This window comes from Leuresthes tenuis, unplaced genomic scaffold (genome assembly GCF_036924035.1).
Source record: "Leuresthes tenuis unplaced genomic scaffold, fLeuTen1.0.hap1 SCAF_6, whole genome shotgun sequence".
Lineage (NCBI taxonomy): Eukaryota > Metazoa > Chordata > Actinopteri > Atheriniformes > Atherinopsidae > Leuresthes > Leuresthes tenuis.
The window spans coordinates 6,468,349-6,493,425 of NW_027325360.1; the positions used below are offsets into that span (position 1 = coordinate 6,468,349).

At 44.2% G+C, this 25,077-nt stretch overlaps 14 non-coding genes across 14 annotated transcripts; all 14 read right to left on the reverse strand.

The window, feature by feature from the left end:
- Positions 1–379: 379 nt before the first annotated feature.
- Positions 380–452, reverse strand: trnav-cac (transfer RNA valine (anticodon CAC)). The gene has a single exon. It is a non-coding gene; the product is annotated as a tRNA-Val (tRNA).
- Positions 453–1,251: 799 nt separating this feature from the next.
- trnav-cac (transfer RNA valine (anticodon CAC)) lies at positions 1,252–1,324 on the reverse strand. The gene has a single exon. It is a non-coding gene; the product is annotated as a tRNA-Val (tRNA).
- A 4,231-nt stretch (positions 1,325–5,555) lies between these two features.
- trnav-cac (transfer RNA valine (anticodon CAC)) lies at positions 5,556–5,628 on the reverse strand. The gene has a single exon. It is a non-coding gene; the product is annotated as a tRNA-Val (tRNA).
- An 8,283-nt stretch (positions 5,629–13,911) lies between these two features.
- On the reverse strand, positions 13,912–13,984 carry trnav-cac (transfer RNA valine (anticodon CAC)). Its single transcript has one exon. It is a non-coding gene; the product is annotated as a tRNA-Val (tRNA).
- Positions 13,985–14,783: 799 nt separating this feature from the next.
- On the reverse strand, positions 14,784–14,856 carry trnav-aac (transfer RNA valine (anticodon AAC)). The gene has a single exon. It is a non-coding gene; the product is annotated as a tRNA-Val (tRNA).
- Positions 14,857–15,665: 809 nt separating this feature from the next.
- On the reverse strand, positions 15,666–15,738 carry trnav-aac (transfer RNA valine (anticodon AAC)). Its single transcript has one exon. It is a non-coding gene; the product is annotated as a tRNA-Val (tRNA).
- A 1,071-nt stretch (positions 15,739–16,809) lies between these two features.
- trnav-aac (transfer RNA valine (anticodon AAC)) lies at positions 16,810–16,882 on the reverse strand. Its single transcript has one exon. It is a non-coding gene; the product is annotated as a tRNA-Val (tRNA).
- Positions 16,883–18,845: 1,963 nt separating this feature from the next.
- On the reverse strand, positions 18,846–18,918 carry trnav-cac (transfer RNA valine (anticodon CAC)). Its single transcript has one exon. It is a non-coding gene; the product is annotated as a tRNA-Val (tRNA).
- A 533-nt stretch (positions 18,919–19,451) lies between these two features.
- Positions 19,452–19,524, reverse strand: trnav-cac (transfer RNA valine (anticodon CAC)). The gene has a single exon. It is a non-coding gene; the product is annotated as a tRNA-Val (tRNA).
- A 523-nt stretch (positions 19,525–20,047) lies between these two features.
- On the reverse strand, positions 20,048–20,120 carry trnav-aac (transfer RNA valine (anticodon AAC)). Its single transcript has one exon. It is a non-coding gene; the product is annotated as a tRNA-Val (tRNA).
- Positions 20,121–21,171: 1,051 nt separating this feature from the next.
- On the reverse strand, positions 21,172–21,244 carry trnav-aac (transfer RNA valine (anticodon AAC)). The gene has a single exon. It is a non-coding gene; the product is annotated as a tRNA-Val (tRNA).
- A 1,391-nt stretch (positions 21,245–22,635) lies between these two features.
- trnav-aac (transfer RNA valine (anticodon AAC)) lies at positions 22,636–22,708 on the reverse strand. Its single transcript has one exon. It is a non-coding gene; the product is annotated as a tRNA-Val (tRNA).
- Positions 22,709–24,099: 1,391 nt separating this feature from the next.
- trnav-aac (transfer RNA valine (anticodon AAC)) lies at positions 24,100–24,172 on the reverse strand. The gene has a single exon. It is a non-coding gene; the product is annotated as a tRNA-Val (tRNA).
- Positions 24,173–24,695: 523 nt separating this feature from the next.
- Positions 24,696–24,768, reverse strand: trnav-aac (transfer RNA valine (anticodon AAC)). The gene has a single exon. It is a non-coding gene; the product is annotated as a tRNA-Val (tRNA).
- Between the last annotated feature and the right edge of the window lie 309 nt (positions 24,769–25,077).

Consider the following 25,077-nt stretch of genomic DNA (forward strand, 5'->3'; position numbering starts at 1 on the left):
CTCCCCTCCTATCCATAGTTATGAATATGTTGATGTTGCCATCAGTACTCATTCTTTGGGAAAGTAGTGTTTCTACCAAAGTCCGTTTCACACCTCAGCATCGGAGAATCTCTTGGAAAAGGACCTTACAATAGAGATTATCTGCTGGAAATTCATTCCCACAGAGTTCCGGAGTGGTGCCTAGGGACAGCTCATAGGAGGTAGGGCGGGATCCTTTTTGTACGATGCAGAACATTTGCCGTTTCTTTTACAGCATGTCAAGAATAGCAGATGAGGCTCCCCTCCTATCCATATTTATGAATATGTTGATGTTGCCATCAGTAACGTGCAGTCATACAACTTCACACGAGAATGAAATAAATAATAATAGAGCTAGCAATGTTTCCGCCCAGTTTCGAACTGAGGACATTTCGCGTGTGAGGCGAACGTGATAACCACTACACTACGGAAACTGAAGCTGTGCATGCTAAACAGATTTCGGGGGGCTCCTAGACTGGTGCCTAGGGACAGCTTATAAGAGGTAGGGCGGGATGCTTTTTGTACGATGCAGAACATTTGCCGTTTCTTTTACAGCATGTCAAGAATAGCAGATGAGGCTCCCCTCCTATCCATAGTTATGAATATGTTGATGTTGCCATCAGTACTCATTCTTTGGGAAAGTAGTGTTTCTACCAAAGTCCGTTTCACACCTCAGCATCTGAGAATCTCTTGGAAAAGGACCTTACAATAGAGATTATCTGCTGGAAATTCATTCCCACAGAGTTCCGGAGTGGTGCCTAGGGACAGCTCATAGGAGGTAGGGCGGGATCCTTTTTGTACGATGCAGAACATTTGCCGTTTCTTTTACAGCATGTCAAGAATAGCAGATGAGGCTCCCCTCCTATCCATAGTTATGAATATGTTGATGTTGCCATCAGTACTCATTCTTTGGGAAAGTAGTGTTTCTACCAAAGTCCGTTTCACACCTCAGCATCGGAGAATCTCTTGGAAAAGGACCTTACAATAGAGATTATCTGCTGGAAATTCATTCCCACAGAGTTCCGGAGTGGTGCCTAGGGACAGCTCATAGGAGGTAGGGCGGGATCCTTTTTGTACGATGCAGAACATTTGCCGTTTCTTTTACAGCATGTCAAGAATAGCAGATGAGGCTCCCCTCCTATCCATATTTATGAATATGTTGATGTTGCCATCAGTAACGTGCAGTCATACAACTTCACACGAGAATGAAATAAATAATAATAGAGCTAGCAATGTTTCCGCCCAGTTTCGAACTGAGGACCTTTCGCGTGTGAGGCGAACGTGATAACCACTACACTACGGAAACTGAAGCTGTGCATGCTAAACAGATTTCGGCGGGCTCCTAGACTGGTGCCTAGGGACAGCTTATAAGAGGTAGGGCGGGATGCTTTTTGTACGATGCAGAACATTTGCCGTTTCTTTTACAGCATGTCAAGAATAGCAGATGAGGCTCCCCTCCTATCCATAGTTATGAATATGTTGATGTTGCCATCAGTACTCATTCTTTGGGAAAGTAGTGTTTCTACCAAAGTCCGTTTCACACCTCAGCATCTGAGAATCTCTTGGAAAAGGACCTTACAATAGAGATTATCTGCTGGAAATTCATTCCCACAGAGTTCCGGAGTGGTGCCTAGGGACAGCTCATAGGAGGTAGGGCGGGATCCTTTTTGTACGATGCAGAACATTTGCCGTTTCTTTTACAGCATGTCAAGAATAGCAGATGAGGCTCCCCTCCTATCCATAGTTATGAATATGTTGATGTTGCCATCAGTACTCATTCTTTGGGAAAGTAGTGTTTCTACCAAAGTCCGTTTCACACCTCAGCATTGGAGAATCTCTTGGAAATCTGCGAAAAAGGACCTTACAATAGAGATTATCTGCTGGAAATTCATTCTCACAGACTTCCGGAGTGGTGCCTATGGACAGCTCATAGGAGGTAGGGCGGGATGCTTTTACAGCATGTCAAGAATAGCAGATGAGGCTCCCCTCCTATCCATAGTTATGAATATGTTGATGTTTCGAACAGAGGACATCAACATCATCAGAGGAAAGTAGTGTTTCTACCAAAGTCCGTTTCACACCTCAGCATCTGAGAATCTCTTGGAAAAGGACCTTACAATAGAGATTATCTGCTGGAAATTCATTCCCACAGAGTTCCGGAGTGGTGCCTAGGGACAGCTCATAGGAGGTAGGGCGGGATCCTTTTTGTACGATGCAGAACATTTGCCGTTTCTTTTACAGCATGTCAAGAATAGCAGATGAGGCTCCCCTCTTATCCTTAGTTATGAATATGTTGATATTGCCATCAGTAACGTGCAGTCATAAATCTTCACACAAGAATGAAATAAAGAGATTTGGAGCTAGTAATGTTTCCGCCCAGTTTTGAACTGAGGACCTTTCGCGTGTTAGGCGAACGTGATAACCACTACACTACGGAAACTGAAGCTGTGCATATCAAACAGATTTTGGGCGGCACGTAGACTGGTGCCTAGGGACAGCTCAAAGGAGGTAGGGCGGGATGCTTTTTGTACGATGCAGAACATTTGCCGTTTCTTTTACAGCATGTCAAGAATAGCAGATGAGGCTCCCCTCCTATCCATAGTTATGAATATGTTGATGTTGCCATCAGTACTCATTCTTTGGGAAAGTAGTGTTTCTACCAAAGTCCGTTTCACACCTCAGCATCGGAGAATCTCTTGGAAATCTGCGAAAAAGGACCTTACAATAGAGATTATCTGCTGGAAATTCATTCCCACAGAGTTCCGGAGTGGTGCCTAGGGACAGCTCATAGGAGGTAGGGCGGGATCCTTTTTGTACGATGCAGAACATTTGCCGTTTCTTTTACAGCATGTCAAGAATAGCAGATGAGGCTCCCCTCCTATCCATAGTTATGAATATGTTGATGTTGCCATCAGTACTCATTCTTTGGGAAAGTAGTGTTTCTACCAAAGTCCGTTTCACACCTCAGCATTGGAGAATCTCTTGGAAATCTGCGAAAAAGGACCTTACAATAGAGATTATCTGCTGGAAATTCATTCTCACAGACTTCCGGAGTGGTGCCTATGGACAGCTCATAGGAGGTAGGGCGGGATGCTTTTACAGCATGTCAAGAATAGCAGATGAGGCTCCCCTCCTATCCATAGTTATGAATATGTTGATGTTTCGAACAGAGGACATCAACATCATCAGAGGAAAGTAGTGTTTCTACCAAAGTCCGTTTCACACCTCAGCATCTGAGAATCTCTTGGAAAAGGACCTTACAATAGAGATTATCTGCTGGAAATTCATTCCCACAGAGTTCCGGAGTGGTGCCTAGGGACAGCTCATAGGAGGTAGGGCGGGATCCTTTTTGTACGATGCAGAACATTTGCCGTTTCTTTTACAGCATGTCAAGAATAGCAGATGAGGCTCCCCTCTTATCCTTAGTTATGAATATGTTGATATTGCCATCAGTAACGTGCAGTCATAAATCTTCACACAAGAATGAAATAAAGAGATTTGGAGCTAGTAATGTTTCCGCCCAGTTTTGAACTGAGGACCTTTCGCGTGTTAGGCGAACGTGATAACCACTACACTACGGAAACTGAAGCTGTGCATATCAAACAGATTTTGGGCGGCACGTAGACTGGTGCCTAGGGACAGCTCAAAGGAGGTAGGGCGGGATGCTTTTTGTACGATGCAGAACATTTGCCGTTTCTTTTACAGCATGTCAAGAATAGCAGATGAGGCTCCCCTCCTATCCATAGTTATGAATATGTTGATGTTGCCATCAGTACTCATTCTTTGGGAAAGTAGTGTTTCTACCAAAGTCCGTTTCACACCTCAGCATCGGAGAATCTCTTGGAAATCTGCGAAAAAGGACCTTACAATAGAGATTATCTGCTGGAAATTCATTCCCACAGAGTTCCGGAGTGGTGCCTAGGGACAGCTCATAGGAGGTAGGGCGGGATCCTTTTTGTACGATGCAGAACATTTGCCGTTTCTTTTACAGCATGTCAAGAATAGCAGATGAGGCTCCCCTCCTATCCATAGTTATGAATATGTTGATGTTGCCATCAGTACTCATTCTTTGGGAAAGTAGTGTTTCTACCAAAGTCCGTTTCACACCTCAGCATTGGAGAATCTCTTGGAAATCTGCGAAAAAGGACCTTACAATAGAGATTATCTGCTGGAAATTCATTCTCACAGACTTCCGGAGTGGTGCCTATGGACAGCTCATAGGAGGTAGGGCGGGATGCTTTTACAGCATGTCAAGAATAGCAGATGAGGCTCCCCTCCTATCCATAGTTATGAATATGTTGATGTTTCGAACAGAGGACATCAACATCATCAGAGGAAAGTAGTGTTTCTACCAAAGTCCGTTTCACACCTCAGCATCTGAGAATCTCTTGGAAAAGGACCTTACAATAGAGATTATCTGCTGGAAATTCATTCCCACAGAGTTCCGGAGTGGTGCCTAGGGACAGCTCATAGGAGGTAGGGCGGGATCCTTTTTGTACGATGCAGAACATTTGCCGTTTCTTTTACACCATGTCAAGAATAGCAGATGAGGCTCCCCTCTTATCCTTAGTTATGAATATGTTGATATTGCCATCAGTAACGTGCAGTCATAAATCTTCACACAAGAATGAAATAAAGAGATTTGGAGCTAGTAATGTTTCCGCCCAGTTTTGAACTGAGGACCTTTCGCGTGTTAGGCGAACGTGATAACCACTACACTACGGAAACTGAAGCTGTGCATATCAAACAGATTTTGGGCGGCACGTAGACTGGTGCCTAGGGACAGCTCAAAGGAGGTAGGGCGGGATGCTTTTTGTACGATGCAGAACATTTGCCGTTTCTTTTACAGCATGTCAAGAATAGCAGATGAGGCTCCCCTCCTATCCATAGTTATGAATATGTTGATGTTGCCATCAGTACTCATTCTTTGGGAAAGTAGTGTTTCTACCAAAGTCCGTTTCACACCTCAGCATCGGAGAATCTCTTGGAAATCTGCGAAAAAGGACCTTACAATAGAGATTATCTGCTGGAAATTCATTCCCACAGAGTTCCGGAGTGGTGCCTAGGGACAGCTCATAGGAGGTAGGGCGGGATCCTTTTTGTACGATGCAGAACATTTGCCGTTTCTTTTACAGCATGTCAAGAATAGCAGATGAGGCTCCCCTCCTATCCATAGTTATGAATATGTTGATGTTGCCATCAGTACTCATTCTTTGGGAAAGTAGTGTTTCTACCAAAGTCCGTTTCACACCTCAGCATCGGAGAATCTCTTGGAAAAGGACCTTACAATAGAGATTATCTGCTGGAAATTCATTCCCACAGAGTTCCGGAGTGGTGCCTAGGGACAGCTCATAGGAGGTAGGGCGGGATCCTTTTTGTACGATGCAGAACATTTGCCGTTTCTTTTACAGCATGTCAAGAATAGCAGATGAGGCTCCCCTCCTATCCATATTTATGAATATGTTGATGTTGCCATCAGTAACGTGCAGTCATACAACTTCACACGAGAATGAAATAAATAATAATAGAGCTAGCAATGTTTCCGCCCAGTTTCGAACTGAGGACATTTCGCGTGTGAGGCGAACGTGATAACCACTACACTACGGAAACTGAAGCTGTGCATGCTAAACAGATTTCGGGGGGCTCCTAGACTGGTGCCTAGGGACAGCTTATAAGAGGTAGGGCGGGATGCTTTTTGTACGATGCAGAACATTTGCCGTTTCTTTTACAGCATGTCAAGAATAGCAGATGAGGCTCCCCTCCTATCCATAGTTATGAATATGTTGATGTTGCCATCAGTACTCATTCTTTGGGAAAGTAGTGTTTCTACCAAAGTCCGTTTCACACCTCAGCATCTGAGAATCTCTTGGAAAAGGACCTTACAATAGAGATTATCTGCTGGAAATTCATTCCCACAGAGTTCCGGAGTGGTGCCTAGGGACAGCTCATAGGAGGTAGGGCGGGATCCTTTTTGTACGATGCAGAACATTTGCCGTTTCTTTTACAGCATGTCAAGAATAGCAGATGAGGCTCCCCTCTTATCCTTAGTTATGAATATGTTGATATTGCCATCAGTACTCATTCTTTGGGAAAGTAGTGTTTCTACCAAAGTCCGTTTCACACCTCAGCATCTGAGAATCTCTTGGAAAAGGACCTTACAATAGAGATTATCTGCTGGAAATTCATTCCCACAGAGTTCCGGAGTGGTGCCTAGGGACAGCTCATAGGAGGTAGGGCGGGATCCTTTTTGTACGATGCAGAACATTTGCCGTTTCTTTTACAGCATGTCAAGAATACCAGATGAGGCTCCCCTCTTATCCTTAGTTATGAATATGTTGATATTGCCATCAGTAACGTGCAGTCATAAATCTTCACACAAGAATGAAATAAAGAGATTTGGAGCTAGTAATGTTTCCGCCCAGTTTTGAACTGAGGACCTTTCGCGTGTTAGGCGAACGTGATAACCACTACACTACGGAAACTGAAGCTGTGCATATCAAACAGATTTTGGGCGGCACGTAGACTGGTGCCTAGGGACAGCTCAAAGGAGGTAGGGCGGGATGCTTTTTGTACGATGCAGAACATTTGCCGTTTCTTTTACAGCATGTCAAGAATAGCAGATGAGGCTCCCCTCCTATCCATAGTTATGAATATGTTGATGTTGCCATCAGTACTCATTCTTTGGGAAAGTAGTGTTTCTACCAAAGTCCGTTTCACACCTCAGCATCGGAGAATCTCTTGGAAATCTGCGAAAAAGGACCTTACAATAGAGATTATCTGCTGGAAATTCATTCCCACAGAGTTCCGGAGTGGTGCCTAGGGACAGCTCATAGGAGGTAGGGCGGGATCCTTTTTGTACGATGCAGAACATTTGCCGTTTCTTTTACAGCATGTCAAGAATAGCAGATGAGGCTCCCCTCCTATCCATAGTTATGAATATGTTGATGTTGCCATCAGTACTCATTCTTTGGGAAAGTAGTGTTTCTACCAAAGTCCGTTTCACACCTCAGCATCTGAGAATCTCTTGGAAAAGGACCTTACAATAGAGATTATCTGCTGGAAATTCATTCCCACAGAGTTCCGGAGTGGTGCCTAGGGACAGCTCATAGGAGGTAGGGCGGGATCCTTTTTGTACGATGCAGAACATTTGCCGTTTCTTTTACAGCATGTCAAGAATAGCAGATGAGGCTCCCCTCTTATCCTTAGTTATGAATATGTTGATATTGCCATCAGTAACGTGCAGTCATAAATCTTCACACAAGAATGAAATAAAGAGATTTGGAGCTAGTAATGTTTCCGCCCAGTTTTGAACTGAGGACCTTTCGCGTGTTAGGCGAACGTGATAACCACTACACTACGGAAACTGAAGCTGTGCATATCAAACAGATTTTGGGCGGCACGTAGACTGGTGCCTAGGGACAGCTCAAAGGAGGTAGGGCGGGATGCTTTTTGTACGATGCAGAACATTTGCCGTTTCTTTTACAGCATGTCAAGAATAGCAGATGAGGCTCCCCTCCTATCCATAGTTATGAATATGTTGATGTTGCCATCAGTACTCATTCTTTGGGAAAGTAGTGTTTCTACCAAAGTCCGTTTCACACCTCAGCATCGGAGAATCTCTTGGAAATCTGCGAAAAAGGACCTTACAATAGAGATTATCTGCTGGAAATTCATTCCCACAGAGTTCCGGAGTGGTGCCTAGGGACAGCTCATAGGAGGTAGGGCGGGATCCTTTTTGTACGATGCAGAACATTTGCCGTTTCTTTTACAGCATGTCAAGAATAGCAGATGAGGCTCCCCTCCTATCCATAGTTATGAATATGTTGATGTTGCCATCAGTACTCATTCTTTGGGAAAGTAGTGTTTCTACCAAAGTCCGTTTCACACCTCAGCATTGGAGAATCTCTTGGAAATCTGCGAAAAAGGACCTTACAATAGAGATTATCTGCTGGAAATTCATTCTCACAGACTTCCGGAGTGGTGCCTATGGACAGCTCATAGGAGGTAGGGCGGGATGCTTTTACAGCATGTCAAGAATAGCAGATGAGGCTCCCCTCCTATCCATAGTTATGAATATGTTGATGTTTCGAACAGAGGACATCAACATCATCAGAGGAAAGTAGTGTTTCTACCAAAGTCCGTTTCACACCTCAGCATCTGAGAATCTCTTGGAAAAGGACCTTACAATAGAGATTATCTGCTGGAAATTCATTCCCACAGAGTTCCGGAGTGGTGCCTAGGGACAGCTCATAGGAGGTAGGGCGGGATCCTTTTTGTACGATGCAGAACATTTGCCGTTTCTTTTACAGCATGTCAAGAATAGCAGATGAGGCTCCCCTCTTATCCTTAGTTATGAATATGTTGATATTGCCATCAGTAACGTGCAGTCATAAATCTTCACACAAGAATGAAATAAAGAGATTTGGAGCTAGTAATGTTTCCGCCCAGTTTTGAACTGAGGACCTTTCGCGTGTTAGGCGAACGTGATAACCACTACACTACGGAAACTGAAGCTGTGCATATCAAATAGATTTTGGGCGGCACGTAGACTGGTGCCTAGGGACAGCTCAAAGGAGGTAGGGCGGGATGCTTTTTGTACGATGCAGAACATTTGCCGTTTCTTTTACAGCATGTCAAGAATAGCAGATGAGGCTCCCCTCCTATCCATAGTTATGAATATGTTGATGTTGCCATCAGTACTCATTCTTTGGGAAAGTAGTGTTTCTACCAAAGTCCGTTTCACACCTCAGCATCGGAGAATCTCTTGGAAATCTGCGAAAAAGGACCTTACAATAGAGATTATCTGCTGGAAATTCATTCCCACAGAGTTCCGGAGTGGTGCCTAGGGACAGCTCATAGGAGGTAGGGCGGGATCCTTTTTGTACGATGCAGAACATTTGCCGTTTCTTTTACAGCATGTCAAGAATAGCAGATGAGGCTCCCCTCCTATCCATAGTTATGAATATGTTGATGTTGCCATCAGTACTCATTCTTTGGGAAAGTAGTGTTTCTACCAAAGTCCGTTTCACACCTCAGCATCGGAGAATCTCTTGGAAATCTGCGAAAAAGGACCTTACAATAGAGATTATCTGCTGGAAATTCATTCCCACAGAGTTCCGGAGTGGTGCCTAGGGACAGCTCATAGGAGGTAGGGCGGGATCCTTTTTGTACGATGCAGAACATTTGCCGTTTCTTTTACAGCATGTCAAGAATAGCAGATGAGGCTCCCCTCCTATCCATAGTTATGAATATGTTGATGTTGCCATCAGTACTCATTCTTTGGGAAAGTAGTGTTTCTACCAAAGTCCGTTTCACACCTCAGCATTGGAGAATCTCTTGGAAATCTGCGAAAAAGGACCTTACAATAGAGATTATCTGCTGGAAATTCATTCTCACAGACTTCCGGAGTGGTGCCTATGGACAGCTCATAGGAGGTAGGGCGGGATGCTTTTACAGCATGTCAAGAATAGCAGATGAGGCTCCCCTCCTATCCATAGTTATGAATATGTTGATGTTTCGAACAGAGGACATCAACATCATCAGAGGAAAGTAGTGTTTCTACCAAAGTCCGTTTCACACCTCAGCATCTGAGAATCTCTTGGAAAAGGAACTTACAATAGAGATTATCTGCTGGAAATTCATTCCCACAGAGTTCCGGAGTGGTGCCTAGGGACAGCTCATAGGAGGTAGGGCGGGATCCTTTTTGTACGATGCAGAACATTTGCCGTTTCTTTTACAGCATGTCAAGAATAGCAGATGAGGCTCCCCTCTTATCCTTAGTTATGAATATGTTGATATTGCCATCAGTAACGTGCAGTCATAAATCTTCACACAAGAATGAAATAAAGAGATTTGGAGCTAGTAATGTTTCCGCCCAGTTTTGAACTGAGGACCTTTCGCGTGTTAGGCGAACGTGATAACCACTACACTATGGAAACTGAAGCTGTGCATATCAAACAGATTTTGGGCGGCACGTAGACTGGTGCCTAGGGACAGCTCAAAGGAGGTAGGGCGGGATGCTTTTTGTACGATGCAGAACATTTGCCGTTTCTTTTACAGCATGTCAAGAATAGCAGATGAGGCTCCCCTCCTATCCATAGTTATGAATATGTTGATGTTGCCATCAGTACTCATTCTTTGGGAAAGTAGTGTTTCTACCAAAGTCCGTTTCACACCTCAGCATTGGAGAATCTCTTGGAAATCTGCGAAAAAGGACCTTACAATAGAGATTATCTGCTGGAAATTCATTCTCACAGACTTCCGGAGTGGTGCCTATGGACAGCTCATAGGAGGTAGGGCGGGATGCTTTTACAGCATGTCAAGAATAGCAGATGAGGCTCCCCTCCTATCCATAGTTATGAATATGTTGATGTTTCGAACAGAGGACATCAACATCATCAGAGGAAAGTAGTGTTTCTACCAAAGTCCGTTTCACACCTCAGCATCTGAGAATCTCTTGGAAAAGGACCTTACAATAGAGATTATCTGCTGGAAATTCATTCCCACAGAGTTCCGGAGTGGTGCCTAGGGACAGCTCATAGGAGGTAGGGCGGGATCCTTTTTGTACGATGCAGAACATTTGCCGTTTCTTTTACAGCATGTCAAGAATAGCAGATGAGGCTCCCCTCTTATCCTTAGTTATGAATATGTTGATATTGCCATCAGTAACGTGCAGTCATAAATCTTCACACAAGAATGAAATAAAGAGATTTGGAGCTAGTAATGTTTCCGCCCAGTTTTGAACTGAGGACCTTTCGCGTGTTAGGCGAACGTGATAACCACTACACTACGGAAACTGAAGCTGTGCATATCAAACAGATTTTGGGCGGCACGTAGACTGGTGCCTAGGGACAGCTCAAAGGAGGTAGGGCGGGATGCTTTTTGTACGATGCAGAACATTTGCCGTTTCTTTTACAGCATGTCAAGAATAGCAGATGAGGCTCCCCTCCTATCCATAGTTATGAATATGTTGATGTTGCCATCAGTACTCATTCTTTGGGAAAGTAGTGTTTCTACCAAAGTCCGTTTCACACCTCAGCATCGGAGAATCTCTTGGAAATCTGCGAAAAAGGACCTTACAATAGAGATTATCTGCTGGAAATTCATTCCCACAGAGTTCCGGAGTGGTGCCTAGGGACAGCTCATAGGAGGTAGGGCGGGATCCTTTTTGTACGATGCAGAACATTTGCCGTTTCTTTTACAGCATGTCAAGAATAGCAGATGAGGCTCCCCTCCTATCCATAGTTATGAATATGTTGATGTTGCCATCAGTACTCATTCTTTGGGAAAGTAGTGTTTCTACCAAAGTCCGTTTCACACCTCAGCATTGGAGAATCTCTTGGAAATCTGCGAAAAAGGACCTTACAATAGAGATTATCTGCTGGAAATTCATTCTCACAGACTTCCGGAGTGGTGCCTATGGACAGCTCATAGGAGGTAGGGCGGGATGCTTTTACAGCATGTCAAGAATAGCAGATGAGGCTCCCCTCCTATCCATAGTTATGAATATGTTGATGTTTCGAACAGAGGACATCAACATCATCAGAGGAAAGTAGTGTTTCTACCAAAGTCCGTTTCACACCTCAGCATCTGAGAATCTCTTGGAAAAGGACCTTACAATAGAGATTATCTGCTGGAAATTCATTCCCACAGAGTTCCGGAGTGGTGCCTAGGGACAGCTCATAGGAGGTAGGGCGGGATCCTTTTTGTACGATGCAGAACATTTGCCGTTTCTTTTACAGCATGTCAAGAATAGCAGATGAGGCTCCCCTCTTATCCTTAGTTATGAATATGTTGATATTGCCATCAGTAACGTGCAGTCATAAATCTTCACACAAGAATGAAATAAAGAGATTTGGAGCTAGTAATGTTTCCGCCCAGTTTTGAACTGAGGACCTTTCGCGTGTTAGGCGAACGTGATAACCACTACACTACGGAAACTGAAGCTGTGCATATCAAACAGATTTTGGGCGGCACGTAGACTGGTGCCTAGGGACAGCTCAAAGGAGGTAGGGCGGGATGCTTTTTGTACGATGCAGAACATTTGCCGTTTCTTTTACAGCATGTCAAGAATAGCAGATGAGGCTCCCCTCCTATCCATAGTTATGAATATGTTGATGTTGCCATCAGTACTCATTCTTTGGGAAAGTAGTGTTTCTACCAAAGTCCGTTTCACACCTCAGCATCGGAGAATCTCTTGGAAATCTGCGAAAAAGGACCTTACAATAGAGATTATCTGCTGGAAATTCATTCCCACAGAGTTCCGGAGTGGTGCCTAGGGACAGCTCATAGGAGGTAGGGCGGGATCCTTTTTGTACGATGCAGAACATTTGCCGTTTCTTTTACAGCATGTCAAGAATAGCAGATGAGGCTCCCCTCCTATCCATAGTTATGAATATGTTGATGTTGCCATCAGTACTCATTCTTTGGGAAAGTAGTGTTTCTACCAAAGTCCGTTTCACACCTCAGCATTGGAGAATCTCTTGGAAATCTGCGAAAAAGGACCTTACAATAGAGATTATCTGCTGGAAATTCATTCTCACAGACTTCCGGAGTGGTGCCTATGGACAGCTCATAGGAGGTAGGGCGGGATGCTTTTACAGCATGTCAAGAATAGCAGATGAGGCTCCCCTCCTATCCATAGTTATGAATATGTTGATGTTTCGAACAGAGGACATCAACATCATCAGAGGAAAGTAGTGTTTCTACCAAAGTCCGTTTCACACCTCAGCATCTGAGAATCTCTTGGAAAAGGACCTTACAATAGAGATTATCTGCTGGAAATTCATTCCCACAGAGTTCCGGAGTGGTGCCTAGGGACAGCTCATAGGAGGTAGGGCGGGATCCTTTTTGTACGATGCAGAACATTTGCCGTTTCTTTTACACCATGTCAAGAATAGCAGATGAGGCTCCCCTCTTATCCTTAGTTATGAATATGTTGATATTGCCATCAGTAACGTGCAGTCATAAATCTTCACACAAGAATGAAATAAAGAGATTTGGAGCTAGTAATGTTTCCGCCCAGTTTTGAACTGAGGACCTTTCGCGTGTTAGGCGAACGTGATAACCACTACACTACGGAAACTGAAGCTGTGCATATCAAACAGATTTTGGGCGGCACGTAGACTGGTGCCTAGGGACAGCTCAAAGGAGGTAGGGCGGGATGCTTTTTGTACGATGCAGAACATTTGCCGTTTCTTTTACAGCATGTCAAGAATAGCAGATGAGGCTCCCCTCCTATCCATAGTTATGAATATGTTGATGTTGCCATCAGTACTCATTCTTTGGGAAAGTAGTGTTTCTACCAAAGTCCGTTTCACACCTCAGCATCGGAGAATCTCTTGGAAATCTGCGAAAAAGGACCTTACAATAGAGATTATCTGCTGGAAATTCATTCCCACAGAGTTCCGGAGTGGTGCCTAGGGACAGCTCATAGGAGGTAGGGCGGGATCCTTTTTGTACGATGCAGAACATTTGCCGTTTCTTTTACAGCATGTCAAGAATAGCAGATGAGGCTCCCCTCCTATCCATAGTTATGAATATGTTGATGTTGCCATCAGTACTCATTCTTTGGGAAAGTAGTGTTTCTACCAAAGTCCGTTTCACACCTCAGCATCGGAGAATCTCTTGGAAAAGGACCTTACAATAGAGATTATCTGCTGGAAATTCATTCCCACAGAGTTCCGGAGTGGTGCCTAGGGACAGCTCATAGGAGGTAGGGCGGGATCCTTTTTGTACGATGCAGAACATTTGCCGTTTCTTTTACAGCATGTCAAGAATAGCAGATGAGGCTCCCCTCCTATCCATATTTATGAATATGTTGATGTTGCCATCAGTAACGTGCAGTCATACAACTTCACACGAGAATGAAATAAATAATAATAGAGCTAGCAATGTTTCCGCCCAGTTTCGAACTGAGGACATTTCGCGTGTGAGGCGAACGTGATAACCACTACACTACGGAAACTGAAGCTGTGCATGCTAAACAGATTTCGGGGGGCTCCTAGACTGGTGCCTAGGGACAGCTTATAAGAGGTAGGGCGGGATGCTTTTTGTACGATGCAGAACATTTGCCGTTTCTTTTACAGCATGTCAAGAATAGCAGATGAGGCTCCCCTCCTATCCATAGTTATGAATATGTTGATGTTGCCATCAGTACTCATTCTTTGGGAAAGTAGTGTTTCTACCAAAGTCCGTTTCACACCTCAGCATCTGAGAATCTCTTGGAAAAGGACCTTACAATAGAGATTATCTGCTGGAAATTCATTCCCACAGAGTTCCGGAGTGGTGCCTAGGGACAGCTCATAGGAGGTAGGGCGGGATCCTTTTTGTACGATGCAGAACATTTGCCGTTTCTTTTACAGCATGTCAAGAATAGCAGATGAGGCTCCCCTCTTATCCTTAGTTATGAATATGTTGATATTGCCATCAGTACTCATTCTTTGGGAAAGTAGTGTTTCTACCAAAGTCCGTTTCACACCTCAGCATCTGAGAATCTCTTGGAAAAGGACCTTACAATAGAGATTATCTGCTGGAAATTCATTCCCACAGAGTTCCGGAGTGGTGCCTAGGGACAGCTCATAGGAGGTAGGGCGGGATCCTTTTTGTACGATGCAGAACATTTGCCGTTTCTTTTACAGCATGTCAAGAATACCAGATGAGGCTCCCCTCTTATCCTTAGTTATGAATATGTTGATATTGCCATCAGTAACGTGCAGTCATAAATCTTCACACAAGAATGAAATAAAGAGATTTGGAGCTAGTAATGTTTCCGCCCAGTTTTGAACTGAGGACCTTTCGCGTGTTAGGCGAACGTGATAACCACTACACTACGGAAACTGAAGCTGTGCATATCAAACAGATTTTGGGCGGCACGTAGACTGGTGCCTAGGGACAGCTCAAAGGAGGTAGGGCGGGATGCTTTTTGTACGATGCAGAACATTTGCCGTTTCTTTTACAGCATGTCAAGAATAGCAGATGAGGCTCCCCTCCTATCCATAGTTATGAATATGTTGATGTTGCCATCAGTACTCATTCTTTGGGAAAGTAGTGTTTCTACCAAAGTCCGTTTCACACCTCAGCATCGGAGAATCTCTTGGAAATCTGCGAAAAAGGACCTTACAATAGAGATTATCTGCTGGAAATTCATTCCCACAGAGTTCCGGAGTGGTGCCTAGGGACAGCTCATAGGAGGTAGGGCGGGATCCTTTTTGTACGATGCAGAACATTTGCCGTTTCTTTTACAGCATGTCAAGAATAGCAGATGAGGCTCCCCTCCTATCCATAGTTATGAATATGTTGATGTTGCCATCAGTACTCATTCTTTGGGAAAGTAGTGTTTCTACCAAAGTCCGTTTCACACCTCAGCATCTGAGAATCTCTTGGAAAAGGACCTTACAATAGAGATTATCTGCTGGAAATTCATTCCCACAGAGTTCCGGAGTGGTGCCTAGGGACAGCTCATAGGAGGTAGGGCGGGATCCTTTTTGTACGATGCAGAACATTTGCCGTTTCTTTTACAGCATGTCAAGAATAGCAGATGAGGCTCCCCTCTTATCCTTAGTTATGAATATGTTGATATTGCCATCAGTAACGTGCAGTCATAAATCTTCACACAAGAATGAAATAAAGAGATTTGGAGCTAGTAATGTTTCCGCCCAGTTTTGAACTGAGGACCTTTCGCGTGTTAGGCGAACGTGATAACCACTACACTACGGAAACTGAAGCTGTGCATATCAAACAGATTTTGGGCGGCACGTAGACTGGTGCCTAGGGACAGCTCAAAGGAGGTAGGGCGGGATGCTTTTTGTACGATGCAGAACATTTGCCGTTTCTTTTACAGCATGTCAAGAATAGCAGATGAGGCTCCCCTCCTATCCATAGTTATGAATATGTTGATGTTGCCATCAGTACTCATTCTTTGGGAAAGTAGTGTTTCTACCAAAGTCCGTTTCACACCTCAGCATCGGAGAATCTCTTGGAAATCTGCGAAAAAGGACCTTACAATAGAGATTATCTGCTGGAAATTCATTCCCACAGAGTTCCGGAGTGGTGCCTAGGGACAGCTCATAGGAGGTAGGGCGGGATCCTTTTTGTACGATGCAGAACATTTGCCGTTTCTTTTACAGCATGTCAAGAATAGCAGATGAGGCTCCCCTCCTATCCATAGTTATGAATATGTTGATGTTGCCATCAGTACTCATTCTTTGGGAAAGTAGTGTTTCTACCAAAGTCCGTTTCACACCTCAGCATTGGAGAATCTCTTGGAAATCTGCGAAAAAGGACCTTACAATAGAGATTATCTGCTGGAAATTCATTCTCACAGACTTCCGGAGTGGTGCCTATGGACAGCTCATAGGAGGTAGGGCGGGATGCTTTTACAGCATGTCAAGAATAGCAGATGAGGCTCCCCTCCTATCCATAGTTATGAATATGTTGATGTTTCGAACAGAGGACATCAACATCATCAGAGGAAAGTAGTGTTTCTACCAAAGTCCGTTTCACACCTCAGCATCTGAGAATCTCTTGGAAAAGGACCTTACAATAGAGATTATCTGCTGGAAATTCATTCCCACAGAGTTCCGGAGTGGTGCCTAGGGACAGCTCATAGGAGGTAGGGCGGGATCCTTTTTGTACGATGCAGAACATTTGCCGTTTCTTTTACAGCATGTCAAGAATAGCAGATGAGGCTCCCCTCTTATCCTTAGTTATGAATATGTTGATATTGCCATCAGTAACGTGCAGTCATAAATCTTCACACAAGAATGAAATAAAGAGATTTGGAGCTAGTAATGTTTCCGCCCAGTTTTGAACTGAGGACCTTTCGCGTGTTAGGCGAACGTGATAACCACTACACTACGGAAACTGAAGCTGTGCATATCAAATAGATTTTGGGCGGCACGTAGACTGGTGCCTAGGGACAGCTCAAAGGAGGTAGGGCGGGATGCTTTTTGTACGATGCAGAACATTTGCCGTTTCTTTTACAGCATGTCAAGAATAGCAGATGAGGCTCCCCTCCTATCCATAGTTATGAATATGTTGATGTTGCCATCAGTACTCATTCTTTGGGAAAGTAGTGTTTCTACCAAAGTCCGTTTCACACCTCAGCATCGGAGAATCTCTTGGAAATCTGCGAAAAAGGACCTTACAATAGAGATTATCTGCTGGAAATTCATTCCCACAGAGTTCCGGAGTGGTGCCTAGGGACAGCTCATAGGAGGTAGGGCGGGATCCTTTTTGTACGATGCAGAACATTTGCCGTTTCTTTTACAGCATGTCAAGAATAGCAGATGAGGCTCCCCTCCTATCCATAGTTATGAATATGTTGATGTTGCCATCAGTACTCATTCTTTGGGAAAGTAGTGTTTCTACCAAAGTCCGTTTCACACCTCAGCATCGGAGAATCTCTTGGAAATCTGCGAAAAAGGACCTTACAATAGAGATTATCTGCTGGAAATTCATTCCCACAGAGTTCCGGAGTGGTGCCTAGGGACAGCTCATAGGAGGTAGGGCGGGATCCTTTTTGTACGATGCAGAACATTTGCCGTTTCTTTTACAGCATGTCAAGAATAGCAGATGAGGCTCCCCTCCTATCCATAGTTATGAATATGTTGATGTTGCCATCAGTACTCATTCTTTGGGAAAGTAGTGTTTCTACCAAAGTCCGTTTCACACCTCAGCATTGGAGAATCTCTTGGAAATCTGCGAAAAAGGACCTTACAATAGAGATTATCTGCTGGAAATTCATTCTCACAGACTTCCGGAGTGGTGCCTATGGACAGCTCATAGGAGGTAGGGCGGGATGCTTTTACAGCATGTCAAGAATAGCAGATGAGGCTCCCCTCCTATCCATAGTTATGAATATGTTGATGTTTCGAACAGAGGACATCAACATCATCAGAGGAAAGTAGTGTTTCTACCAAAGTCCGTTTCACACCTCAGCATCTGAGAATCTCTTGGAAAAGGAACTTACAATAGAGATTATCTGCTGGAAATTCATTCCCACAGAGTTCCGGAGTGGTGCCTAGGGACAGCTCATAGGAGGTAGGGCGGGATCCTTTTTGTACGATGCAGAACATTTGCCGTTTCTTTTACAGCATGTCAAGAATAGCAGATGAGGCTCCCCTCTTATCCTTAGTTATGAATATGTTGATATTGCCATCAGTAACGTGCAGTCATAAATCTTCACACAAGAATGAAATAAAGAGATTTGGAGCTAGTAATGTTTCCGCCCAGTTTTGAACTGAGGACCTTTCGCGTGTTAGGCGAACGTGATAACCACTACACTATGGAAACTGAAGCTGTGCATATCAAACAGATTTTGGGCGGCACGTAGACTGGTGCCTAGGGACAGCTCAAAGGAGGTAGGGCGGGATGCTTTTTGTACGATGCAGAACATTTGCCGTTTCTTTTACAGCATGTCAAGAATAGCAGATGAGGCTCCCCTCCTATCCATAGTTATGAATATGTTGATGTTGCCATCAGTACTCATTCTTTGGGAAAGTAGTGTTTCTACCAAAGTCCGTTTCACACCTCAGCATCGGAGAATCTCTTGGAAATCTGCGAAAAAGGACCTTACAATAGAGATTATCTGCTGGAAATTCATTCCCACAGAGTTCCGGAGTGGTGCCTAGGGACAGCTCATAGGAGGTAGGGCGGGATCCTTTTTGTACGATGCAGAACATTTGCCGTTTCTTTTACAGCATGTCAAGAATAGCAGATGAGGCTCCCCTCCTATCCATATTTATGAATATGTTGATGTTGCCATCAGTAACGTGCAGTCATACAACTTCACACGAGAATGAAATAAATAATAATAGAGCTAGCAATGTTTCCGCCCAGTTTCGAACTGAGGACCTTTCGCGTGTGAGGCGAACGTGATAACCACTACACTACGGAAACTGAAGCTGTGCATGCCAAACAGATTTCGGGGGGCTCCTAGACTGGTGCCTAGGGACAGCTTATAAGAGGTAGGGCGGGATGCTTTTTGTACGATGCAGAACATTTGCCGTTTCTTTTACAGCATGTCAAGAATAGCAGATGAGGCTCCCCTCCTATCCATAGTTATGAATATGTTGATGTTGCCATCAGTACTCATTCTTTGGGAAAGTAGTGTTTCTACCAAAGTCCGTTTCACACCTCAGCATCGGAGAATCTCTTGGAAATCTGCGAAAAAGGACCTTACAATAGAGATTATCTGCTGGAAATTCATTCCCACAGAGTTCCGGAGTGGTGCCTAGGGACAGCTCATAGGAGGTAGGGCGGGATCCTTTTTGTACGATGCAGAACATTTGCCGTTTCTTTTACAGCATGTCAAGAATAGCAGATGAGGCTCCCCTCCTATCCATAGTTATGAATATGTTGATGTTGCCATCAGTAACGTGCAGTCATACAACTTCACACGAGAATGAAATAAATAATAATGGAGTTAGCAATGTTTCCGCCCAGTTTCGAACTGAGGACCTTTCGCGTGTGAGGCGAACGTGATAACCACTACACTACGGAAACTGAAGCTGTGCATGCTAAACAGATTTCGGGGGGCTCCTAGACTGGTGCCTAGGGACAGCTTATAAGAGGTAGGGCGGGATGCTTTTTGTACGATGCAGAACATTTGCCGTTTCTTTTACAGCATGTCAAGAATAGCAGATGAGGCTCCCCTCCTATCCATAGTTATGAATATGTTGATGTTGCCATCAGTACTCAATCTTTGGGAAAGTAGTGTTTCTACCAAAGTCCGTTTCACACCTCAGCATCTGAGAATCTCTTGGAAAAGGACCTTACAATAGAGATTATCTGCTGGAAATTCATTCCCACAGAGTTCCGGAGTGGTGCCTAGGGACAGCTCATAGGAGGTAGGGCGGGATCCTTTTTGTACGATGCAGAACATTTGCCGTTTCTTTTACAGCATGTCAAGAATAGCAGATGAGGCTCCCCTCTTATCCTTAGTTATGAATATGTTGATATTGCCATCAGTAACGTGCAGTCATAAATCTTCACACAAGAATGAAATAAAGAGATTTGGAGCTAGTAATGTTTCCGCCCAGTTTTGAACTGAGGACCTTTCGCGTGTTAGGCGAACGTGATAACCACTACACTACGGAAACTGAAGCTGTGCATATCAGACAGATTTTGGGCGGCACGTGGACTGGTGCCTAGGGACAGCTCAAAGGAGGTAGGGCGGGATGCTTTTTGTACGATGCAGAACATTTGCCGTTTCTTTTACAGCATGTCAAGAATAGCAGATGAGGCTCCCCTCCTATCCATAGTTATGAATATGTTGATGTTGCCATCAGTACTCATTCTTTGGGAAAGTAGTGTTTCTACCAAAGTCCGTTTCACACCTCAGCATCTGAGAATCTCTTGGAAAAGGACCTTACAATAGAGATTATCTGCTGGAAATTCATTCTCACAGACTTCCGGAGTGGTGCCTATGGACAGCTCATAGGAGGTAGGGCGGGATGCTTTTACAGCATGTCAAGAATAGCAGATGAGGCTCCCCTCCTATCCATAGTTATGAATATGTTGATGTTTCGAACAGAGGACATCAACATCATCAGAGGAAAGTAGTGTTTCTACCAAAGTCCGTTTCACACCTCAGCATCTGAGAATCTCTTGGAAAAGGACCTTACAATAGAGATTATCTGCTGGAAATTCATTCCCACAGAGTTCCGGAGTGGTGCCTAGGGACAGCTCATAGGAGGTAGGGCGGGATCCTTTTTGTACGATGCAGAACATTTGCCGTTTCTTTTACAGCATGTCAAGAATAGCAGATGAGGCTCCCCTCCTATCCATAGTTATGAATATGTTGATGTTGCCATCAGTACTCAATCTTTGGGAAAGTAGTGTTTCTACCAAAGTCCGTTTCACACCTCAGCATCGGAGAATCTCTTGGAAAAGGACTTTACAATAGAGATTATCTGCTGGAAAATCATTCCCACAGAGTTCCGGAGTGGTGCCTAGGAACAGCTCATAGGAGGTAGGGCGGGATCCTTTTTGTACGATGCAGAACATTTGCCGTTTCTTTTACAGCATGTCAAGAATAGCAGATGAGGCTCCCCTCTTATCCTTAGTTATGAATATGTTGATATTGCCATCAGTAACGTGCAGTCATAAATCTTCACACAAGAATGAAATAAAGAGATTTGGAGCTAGTAATGTTTCCGCCCAGTTTTGAACTGAGGACCTTTCGCGTGTTAGGCGAACGTGATAACCACTACACTACGGAAACTGAAGCTGTGCATATCAGACAGATTTTGGGCGGCACGTAGACTGGTGCCTAGGGACAGCTCAAAGGAGGTAGGGCGGGATGCTTTTTGTACGATGCAGAACATTTGCCGTTTCTTTTACAGCATGTCAAGAATAGCAGATGAGGCTCCCCTCCTATCCATAGTTATGAATATGTTGATGTTGCCATCAGTACTCATTCTTTGGGAAAGTAGTGTTTCTACCAAAGTCCGTTTCACACCTCAGCATCGGAGAATCTCTTGGAAATCTGCGAAAAAGGACCTTACAATAGAGATTATCTGCTGGAAATTCATTCTCACAGACTTCCGGAGTGGTGCCTATGGACAGCTCATAGGAGGTAGGGCGGGATCCTTTTACAGCATGTCAAGAATAGCAGATGAGGCTCCCCTCCTATCCATAGTTATGAATATGTTGATGTTTTGAACAGAGGACATCAACATCATCAGAGGAAAGTAGTGTTTCTACCAAAGTCCGTTTCACACCTCAGCATCTGAGAATCTCTTGGAAAAGGACCTTACAATAGAGATTATCTGCTGGAAATTCATTCCCACAGAGTTCCGGAGTGGTGCCTAGGGACAGCTCATAGGAGGTAGGGCGGGATCCTTTTTGTACGATGCAGAACATTTGCCGTTTCTTTTACAGCATGTCAAGAATAGCAGATGAGGCTCCCCTCTTATCCTTAGTTATGAATATGTTGATATTGCCATCAGTAACGTGCAGTCATAAATCTTCACACAAGAATGAAATAAAGAGATTTGGAGCTAGTAATGTTTCCGCCCAGTTTTGAACTGAGGACCTTTCGCATGTTAGGCGAACGTGATAACCACTACACTACGGAAACTGAAGCTGTGCATATCAAACAGATTTTGGGCGGCACGTAGACTGGTGCCTAGGGACAGCTCAAAGGAGGTAGGGCGGGATGCTTTTTGTACGATGCAGAACATTTGCCGTTTCTTTTACAGCATGTCAAGAATAGCAGATGAGGCTCCCCTCCTATCCATAGTTATGAATATGTTGATGTTGCCATCAGTACTCATTCTTTGGGAAAGTAGTGTTTCTACCAAAGTCCGTTTCACACCTCAGCATCGGAGAATCTCTTGGAAATCTGCGAAAAAGGACCTTACAATAGAGATTATCTGCTGGAAATTCATTCCCACAAAGTTCCGGAGTGGTGCCTAGGAACAGCTCATAGGAGGTAGGGCGGGATCCTTTTTGTACGATGCAGAACATTTGCCGTTTCTTTTACAGCATGTCAAGAATAGCAGATGAGGCTCCCCTCTTATCCTTAGTTATGAATATGTTGATATTGCCATCAGTAACGTGCAGTCATAAATCTTCACACAAGAATGAAATAAAGAGATTTGGAGCTAGTAATGTTTCCGCCCAGTTTTGAACTGAGGACCTTTCGCGTGTTAGGCGAACGTGATAACCACTACACTACGGAAACTGAAGCTGTGCATATCAGACAGATTTTGGGCGGCACGTAGACTGGTGCCTAGGGACAGCTCAAAGGAGGTAGGGCGGGATGCTTTTTGTACGATGCAGAACATTTGCCGTTTCTTTTACAGCATGTCAAGAATAGCAGATGAGGCTCCCCTCCTATCCATAGTTATGAATATGTTGATGTTGCCATCAGTACTCATTCTTTGGGAAAGTAGTGTTTCTACCAAAGTCCGTTTCACACCTCAGCATTGGAGAATCTCTTGGAAATCTGCGAAAAAGGACCTTACAATAGAGATTATCTGCTGGAAATTCATTCTCACAGACTTCCGGAGTGGTGCCTATGGACAGCTCATAGGAGGTAGGGCGGGATGCTTTTACAGCATGTCAAGAATAGCAGATGAGGCTCCCCTCCTATCCATAGTTATGAATATGTTGATGTTTCGAACAGAGGACATCAACATCATCAGAGGAAAGTAGTGTTTCTACCAAAGTCCGTTTCACACCTCAGCATCTGAGAATCTCTTGGAAAAGGACCTTACAATAGAGATTATCTGCTGGAAATTCATTCCCACAGAGTTCCGGAGTGGTGCCTAGGGACAGCTCATAGGAGGTAGGGCGGGATCCTTTTTGTACGATGCAGAACATTTGCCGTTTCTTTTACAGCATGTCAAGAATAGCAGATGAGGCTCCCCTCTTATCCTTAGTTATGAATATGTTGATATTGCCATCAGTAACGTGCAGTCATAAATCTTCACACAAGAATGAAATAAAGAGATTTGGAGCTAGTAATGTTTCCGCCCAGTTTTGAACTGAGGACCTTTCGCATGTTAGGCGAACGTGATAACCACTACACTACGGAAACTGAAGCTGTGCATATCAAACAGATTTTGGGCGGCACGTAGACTGGTGCCTAGGGACAGCTCAAAGGAGGTAGGGCGGGATGCTTTTTGTACGATGCAGAACATTTGCCGTTTCTTTTACAGCATGTCAAGAATAGCAGATGAGGCTCCCCTCCTATCCATAGTTATGAATATGTTGATGTTGCCATCAGTACTCATTCTTTGGGAAAGTAGTGTTTCTACCAAAGTCCGTTTCACACCTCAGCATCGGAGAATCTCTTGGAAATCTGCGAAAAAGGACCTTACAATAGAGATTATCTGCTGGAAATTCATTCCCACAGAGTTCCGGAGTGGTGCCTAGGGACAGCTCATAGGAGGTAGGGCGGGATCCTTTTTGTACGATGCAGAACATTTGCCGTTTCTTTTACAGCATGTCAAGAATAGCAGATGAGGCTCCCCTCCTATCCATAGTTATGAATATGTTGATGTTGCCATCAGTAACGTGCAGTCATACAACTTCACACGAGAATGAAATAAATAATAATGGAGTTAGCAATGTTTCCGCCCAGTTTCGAACTGAGGACCTTTCGCGTGTTAGGCGAACGTGATAACCACTACACTACGGAAACTGAAGCTGTGCATGCTAAACAGATTTCGGGGGGCTCCTAGACTGGTGCCTAGGGACAGCTTATAAGAGGTAGGGCGGGATGCTTTTTGTACGATGCAGAACATTTGCCGTTTCTTTTACAGCATGTCAAGAATAGCAGATGAGGCTCCCCTCCTATCCATAGTTATGAATATGTTGATGTTGCCATCAGTACTCAATCTTTGGGAAAGTAGTGTTTCTACCAAAGTCCGTTTCACACCTCAGCATCTGAGAATCTCTTGGAAAAGGACCTTACAATAGAGATTATCTGCTGGAAATTCATTCCCACAGAGTTCCGGAGTGGTGCCTAGGGACAGCTCATAGGAGGTAGGGCGGGATCCTTTTTGTACGATGCAGAACATTTGCCGTTTCTTTTACAGCATGTCAAGAATAGCAGATGAGGCTCCCCTCTTATCCTTAGTTATGAATATGTTGATATTGCCATCAGTAACGTGCAGTCATAAATCTTCACACAAGAATGAAATAAAGAGATTTGGAGCTAGTAATGTTTCCGCCCAGTTTTGAACTGAGGACCTTTCGCGTGTTAGGCGAACGTGATAACCACTACACTACGGAAACTGAAGCTGTGCATATCAGACAGATTTTGGGCGGCACGTAGACTGGTGCCTAGGGACAGCTCAAAGGAGGTAGGGCGGGATGCTTTTTGTACGATGCAGAACATTTGCCGTTTCTTTTACAGCATGTCAAGAATAGCAGATGAGGCTCCCCTCCTATCCATAGTTATGAATATGTTGATGTTGCCATCAGTACTCATTCTTTGGGAAAGTAGTGTTTCTACCAAAGTCCGTTTCACACCTCAGCATCTGAGAATCTCTTGGAAAAGGACCTTACAATAGAGATTATCTGCTGGAAATTCATTCTCACAGA